The following is a 7,717-nucleotide window of genomic DNA, read 5'->3' as shown; positions in this document are numbered from 1 at the left end:
GTGATTTGCCCAAGATCATAGAGCTGGTACGGTGTTAAAGGCAGGACTTGTCCTCCTCACTCCATGGCCAGCTCATTATCCACTACACCAGGTTTCCTCTCACCTCTGTGAAAAATGGAGTCATAAATTATGATTTTATGATGACACAATTATGTAGTGAGTAACTGATTTGTCCAAAGCTGTATCTGAAAGTGACGTAGCTAGTTAGCTTGTATTAATTGAAGAACATGAGTTAACATAGGGGCCAATAAAGAGTCACTTTTGTCTTCATTAGTCTTCTCTTTTTTTAGTCAAGTAGGAAAAAGAACCGAAAAAAAAATAGGAGCTTTAAATTTTTGGCTTATAGTATATTCTCTCTCTCTTTCCTTTCTCTGCATTTTCTGGCCTCCCCAATGACCCTTTCTTTGAGTTTCCATTTTTAAAACTTCATGCTCAGGATAACCCACAGAAGCAGTGACAGCATGCATAACTTCTTCGTGGCCCCAGCTCCCTGCTTGCTGTTTTTCCTCTCTGCTTCTCTCCCAAATAGACTGATCTTTCCCTTGACCATATCTTACTTTATTTGAAATTTAAATTCTTTCTAGGATTCAAGCATGATAAGAGACACTATGGTGTAGTGGGGAAAGGTTCCCTTTTCTATTCTGGTTGGCTCTTACCTGGAAGATAGATATCTCAAATTGTTAGATTTAGTTCAGGTTGACCCTACAGGTATTTGCAATCACCTTTGAATACATGAAGGGTTGAAAGGTGAATCAAATTCAAGCAGGATCATTCAGGTAGATATTCTTTGCTTGTTTTATTCAAGCAAAAATATCTTCCTTCCTGTGTTTAGCACCCTTACCTTCTGGTGCTCTTCCCAAAGGGAATGTAAATTTTTAACCTCTGAAACTTTTTCCTTTTCTCTTAAAGACCAGCTTTAACCCCAAATCTCTCTGACTCTCCAAATCACTCTTGCTTTCATTAATTGGCCAATAATAGGTCCCAGGTCAAGCTCTGCTTGATTATTGTTTGGGCCCTGATTGACTCAGAATGAATGTAAATAGCAATTGTTTTTGTTTTGGCTAGAAACACTGATAGACTTCTTTCGCCATATTAATTTTTTTTTAAGATGGCATTCTTTGCCTCATTTCTTATTAAGCCTTAATCACTGACTAAGGCTTTGCCTCAGTCAGCCTGAGTCCTGTTAAAGACCTTAGTTTGAAAAAGCTGAGGTTCCCCAGTGCATCCTGGGCCATCTCTAGATGTCCTGATTTATTTCTAGCCACTGGAACCAGAAGACTCTGGAGGTGAAAGTGAGGCTGGTAATTTTGCACAGCCCTCCCTCACTTAAATCCAATTCACTTGCCTATCATGGCATCACCTTCCTGATGTCACAGTCCTCTTCAAGAATGAAGGACAAATAGCCAGCAGTAGCACCATATGGGAGGCACTTAAATTGCTTACTGATTGATTGATTCTTACCATCATATGATGAAATGAAGTTTATAAAAATGAAGCAATGGGTGAGAATTTTTTCTTATTTTATTTTTTGAGGGGGGAAGAGGACATCTATTTGTGATTCTATTTGTACCTGTAATGAAAATCCTTTTATGAATACATAATGGCAACTTACCTATATCTTACAGCTTTATAAAGTTGTCTAAGACCCTGGAAAGTTAACTAATTTGACCATTATATATGTCTTAGGTGGGACTTGAACCTAGTTTAAACATAATTCAAAAAGAACACAGTTCTTTTTGACTTGGGACCAGCCTTCTATTTACTACACTTTATTTCTTCTTGTAGCATCGTACCTATAGTTGTTTGCATTGTAGATCTGGCGGACACTTTTGAAGGCATTTAGTTCAACACTATTCATGCTTTAGATGAGGAAAAATGAGGAGAAGTTAAGCACTCCATTGGTTCAAAACCTAGGGGGATTAAGCATCTTGCTTGAGATCAAGCAGATAGTAAATTTCAGAGATGGGATTTGGACATGTGATAAAGTCTTCAATTCCATTCAACAAACATTTACTAGATACCCATTATGTTCCAGGCACTGTGCTTGACAAAGACAAAAAATAAAAGTACCTGACCTCAGAGAACTTAAAAGCTTTTAAAGGGACAGGGTAAAAAACATGTGCATAGAAACATGCAATACAATATAAATATGAAGTAATTTACAGGGGCAGGGCACTAGCAACTGGGAAAGGGAGGGAATGAGCATGGGTTTCCTGAGCTGAGCTTAGATATCTGATGGGGCCTAGATGATGGGGCCTACACAATGGGATATGGAACATGGTGTGTAGGCATTGGCAAGCAGGCCAAGTTGACTTGAATGTAGAGTGTGTGGAAGACAATGATGTCCAATAAACTTGGAAACTTAGACTGGATATGGGTTATAAAGAGGTTTTAAAAGCACCAAAATAGGAGTTTATATGTAATCCTAGGGGCCTGAAGGACCCAGTGGAATATGATGATTGGAAGAAAGATAGGTGACATGGTCAGACCTATTCTTATGGCAATGAGATGGCAACCTTTCCCATCTGTCCCTTCCTTTCCATTCCCAATACTCCACCTTAGTTTGTGCTCTTAATATTTTCATTCCAGTATTATTCTCAAAGCCTCCTATCTCGTTGTCTCTAGTCTGTCTCTGTCTCTGTCTCTGTCTCTCTCTCTCTCCTTCAGTTTCATTATAAATCCTCTTAAAGAGATGATTTGATAATTTTTTCCCTAGGAGATAACTATGATTGTGCTACTCTTTCTCAAAACCTTCATTTTCCAAATAAAGTTTGCATTCTAGTTTGGCATTAAATAACCTTAATGATCTGGTCTTAACTTGTCTTTCCAGCTTTTTCTGCGGTTCATTCTTCCTGGAATGCTCTCTTCCTCCATTTTTGCCTGCCCTTCAAGCCTAGTTTAAATGCTACATCCTCCCTAGATCGTCCTAGAAAGAAGGAAAACCTTCTTGCTCTGTGCTCTGAAACCACCTGCTTTGGGCCAAGGTCCTCTTATTTCCTTAGTCTGGGAAGGCTGTGCTTGAACTCTTGGTGGGCCATAACACAAAAGCATCCCGTGAGGAAATCCAGAAAATCTCCCATTGGGCCAATTGTCCTTCAGGCCCACCAATTTAACTGTATTTCCTAAGCAGCTGTATTTCTAAACAAGGATCTTGGCAGCCTCTCTGGAAGTAGAGACCCTTTGGCCCTGGGATCTGTTTATGCTGCAAAATCATCTCACACGGAGCTGATCGGCCTGTTTGCATTGGCATCATCTTCCCACCACTCAATCATCCCCAACTCAGATTGCTGACACATCCTGCTGCCTCAGATTCAGTCTCACTTCACTGATCAGAATGTTATTTCATAGGAGCCATTTGATGCTCAAGAAGCCTTTGAATAAGCCATTTGAAGCCTTTATTCCTCTCCCCAAAGTGTTTTGCCAGAAGTTAAGTGAACCTGAATACTAAAAAGTTGGAGTTTGGCTCAGAGCTCTCTGTTTGGTTGAATATAATCTCCTTTTGCTTCTGCTCAAGGAGAGTGGGTTTCCTTGGATGACTTTTTTCCCTGGTGAAGCAGTTGATCATCTTCTCATGCCCACCTCCTGTGCCCTCTCTGCACTAGCCAGGGTCACTGACCACTGAACACGCCCTGTTCCCACCTCCATGCTTTTCCTTGGGCTCTTCCTCATTTCTGGAACTCATCATTCCCTTTTTCTACCAGTTGAATCCCTCCTTCTCCTCTAAAATTCATTTGAAAAACTATGACCTTCCTGAAGGTTTTCCTGATTTCCCATGTTGGGGACAACTTTTCCTGCTCTGATCTTACAGTACAGTTGATATCACAACTGTCTCAAATTTTCAGTCATTTCAGTTGTGACCAGCCCTCTGTGACCCCATTTGGGGTTTTCTTGGCAAAGGTATTGGTCCAATTTGCCATTTCTTTCTCCAGTAAATCCAGTGGGTCTATTTTGTCAGGCAATCAGAAGTTAAGTAACTTGCCCAGGGTTATACATCTAGGAAGTGTCTGAAGCTGGATTTGAATTCAGGTCTTACTGATTCCTGGCCTAGTGCTCTATCCACTCAGGCACCTGCTGTCTCTTATATTGTCTAAAGTATTTAAAATGTAATACTTGATGTCACCTGGGAATCTATATTGTCCACCTGAGACTGCAGGTACCGTGGAGGCAGAGACCATATTCTAACCAAACTTCATCCCTTTCCCTCAAGCTTATAAGGAATATTCTTTACAGACTTACACTTAATAAATGTTTATTCAATGAATGAGTAAATCAATGAATAAACAATGAAAAATGGACTCTATCTAGTTCTCATGGTCGTAACCTACCTGCCCTTATTCATCCCTGCACCATTCCAAGCACTGAATTTAAAGTTAGAAGACATGAGTTTGAATTCTCACACGGTTTCTTTCTCTGACCTCTCAACTGCTAATGCTTTCTTTCCAAAAACTCTTTTGAACTTAATTTGTATTTTTTCTATATTTACTTGTATTTATACATATTGTTCCCCACCAATATAAGTTCCTTGAGGAAAAAGACTAATCAATTTTTGTCTTTATATTCCCAATGTATAGCACATTGCCTGTGACATAGTAGGTAATTGAGAAATATTTATTGATTCATTGATTGGTTAGCTGTATGACTTTGAGAAAGCCACTAAGGGAACCATGAGACCTCAAATTCCTGATTTAGAAAATGAGGATATTGGACTGTGTTCATTTCCAAGGGTCCTTCGAACTCCAAATACATGATTCTATGATCCCAGTACTAGGAATGCTTCTCTCACAGTATGTGTTTACATGCTTACTAAAGCTGAATCTAGGGCAGGGAAATTGGGTTGTGTTCCAGGGTGCTGATTTGCAGTGAGGAATGGTGTACTTCCTGGCCACGGCAGTCTTATGACTATCTATTGTGGTCCAGGATGCTGGTAGAACTGGAGAAGCTTGAGCTAACTGCCATTCCACCAACCAGGATTGTTGAGAGCCAAGATGCTATGACACAGTATAGTTTGCTCCCTGATGCATTATTCTTAAACCCAGCATTGTTCCTTATGGGCAAAGATCACACTGAGGTGTGAGCAGGGAGTTTTTGGGATCCCTAAACCCCCAGAGAACTTTGTATGGTCTGCTTTTATTTATTTTTTGTGTTGTTTGTGCCTGTGGGTCATTGAGTATGTTTTTAGTAAAGTAATTGTTTCTCTGAATCCTCAGGCTCTGAGGAGTCCATTGCACCAGATATGGAAACCTTTCTTAACATACTATTGGTTCTTGATCCAAAGCAGTTCTTTCTGGACTCAGACTTCCCAAGATCCCTTGCCTAACTCCAAGATGTTCTCCTTAGGCTCCTATCACTGTGACACCTCTTTCCAGGACACATTCCCCAGTGCCATCACAATCTGAATACCCATCTCCTTCTCTATCCTCAAGTCCTACTGCAGAGATTAGTAAGTCATAGGGCATAGGCATTGCTAGGAGAAATAGGCTAAACTTTCTAGAGGATGGAATTCCCTTCTCCCCTTTAGACACAATGTGGCTCAGATGGAATAAATTATCCTTCTTTGCCCTACTTGGATGACAGGCTGTTATAGGAATGTAAATTTTTAAGATCTTCCCTGCCCCTAGGCTTAAGTTTACCTGGAGCCTGTGGTGGGAGGCTTGTTTTTCAGGAGATACTTTGTGATTGGGCAGTGGGTGAAGAGCGTTGTTACATTCTCTGAGCCTGGAGAAGGCTATATAATCCCTGATGTGAGGCTTTGCTTTGCGGCTCACTTTGAGAAGTGTTGTATGGCTTGACCAGAAGAGACTCTGGGCAGCCATTGAGAGCCCCCTGGCTTTGAAAACCCAGATGTTGATGCTTCCCTCTCTGGTAACTGTGATTAGGTATGGATGTATTTAATGGTTGGACAATTTGGAAGCCTGTCTGCTTGATCTGTTTCTCTGTCTTGTAACTTCTGTCTGTATACTCTGAAGTTTGGGGTGCTGACCTTTTTCCCCTGAACTAGGTAAACAGTATGTTTGATTGATTAAAGTGAGCTTGTTAACCAATTTTGAGTGGCTTTCCTTTAGAAAAGCAGATCTAAGAATGTGTGTTGGCAGCCACCTTGGGGACGCTGGGGTGCTTGCTGCTACACCAGCATAGGGACTTATGTTATTCCTTTCATAGGAGATACCCATGCCATCTTCCTGTGTACAGAGAGAAATCTGAGATCTCTGTCTTTCCCACTCTCACCTTCCCCACCCCCAAGCAGTATCCTGGGTTCTCTCCACCCCCTAGGGTTTTGTGCCCTAAAACTTTCCCCTCCCAACTAAATTTGCCCCCAAATTCCTGATTTGGTTCTGCCCCCTACTCTGTGCCTAGTTGTTATTTGGGTTCAGATATAAAGGTGTTCCGATTGAAAAGTTTCATTGGTTTAAAAGGTTTACTCATTGAAAAGGTTTATAGAGCTTAGTTCTAGCTCTATGTTGAGCATTGTGAAGGACAGAGAGAGATGACATACTTCCTTCCTCCCTAAATCCCCAGCAATTTTTCCCTAGGGTTTAAAGACTTCAGAGTCACTTGCCTCCCCCCAATCTCACAGATACTCCCTGAATCCTTGTACAAAGAAAGATTTTCCTAGTTGGCTTACCAAGATTCATCTCCACGGCTTCAGGGTGTTAACCTTCTGCCCTTGCCTCTGTCAGGTACCTACCATCCCCTTCTGAAGCTCTCAGGGCCTCTGGCCCTTCCCAGGAGCTCTTTCTCTTTCACATCTAATCTAGATTTTCTCTCCTTGTTGATTTTCCAGGAGCAAATTCACTAGTCAGATAGAATGGCTATTTGTTGTCTTTATAGTGAAAAGTTTTCTTCTCTAGTTGTTATTGGAATCAGATCAATCTTTAGCTCAGATACTTCACTTGTGTGATCTTGAGCATTCTTCCTAAACCTTTGTAGGCCTCAGTTGTCTCCTCTGATAAGTGGAGAGATTATACTAGGTGATTCCTAAACCCTTTTCCAATTCTGAATCTGAACCTCTTTTGTTTAGAGTTCTGGGTTGTGTGACTTAGGACTACAAGACCTAGAACCCCATGGTTATTGAGTCAAATGACCTCAAGCCTCCGTCATCCCTGAATGGATCCTCTCAGATTGCCTTTCCTTTTCTTTTCCAAACTTATGATTCTTTGTGGACACCCCTTGCCTTCCAGTTCACTGGCAAAGCTGAGAGAACAGATATATTCTGAGGTCAATGAGCAATTGTCACCTTTCCTAGACCCAGTTGGTGGTTCCATCCATTTCCCTGCTGTCAAACTGATGAGGACATTCTCAGATGTCCTTATCAATTATCACCTCTATGTAGATGACTATCAAATCTTTATCTTTACTGGAACCTCTGCCCAGAGATCTACTTCCATGTTTCCAACTACCTGCTGGGTATTTCCATCTGAAAGTTTGCCACCAAATACTTCAAACTCAGTAGTTCTAAAAGTTCTAAAATCTGCTCCACTAAACTGACCCTTTCCCCCCTCATTTCGATATTTTTAATGGTTCTACAATCCTACAACTCTCCAAGGCTTAAAACTTTGGAATAATTTTTAGACTCTTCCTTTTCCCTTCTCTATTCCTACTTCAACAACTCCTAGGTCAGGCCTTCATTTCTTCTTACCTAGAATATCATAATAGTTTTCTAAATGACCTGCCTCCATTTGATCTATCCTTTCTCCAACCAATCTTCCCCATAGCTGTC

Source organism: Petaurus breviceps, unplaced genomic scaffold (genome assembly GCF_028583685.1).
Source record: "Petaurus breviceps papuanus isolate PSGF00001 unplaced genomic scaffold, PetGlider_PUasm1.0 90740, whole genome shotgun sequence".
Lineage (NCBI taxonomy): Eukaryota > Metazoa > Chordata > Mammalia > Diprotodontia > Petauridae > Petaurus > Petaurus breviceps.
Note: the sequence above shows the minus strand (reverse complement) of the source record.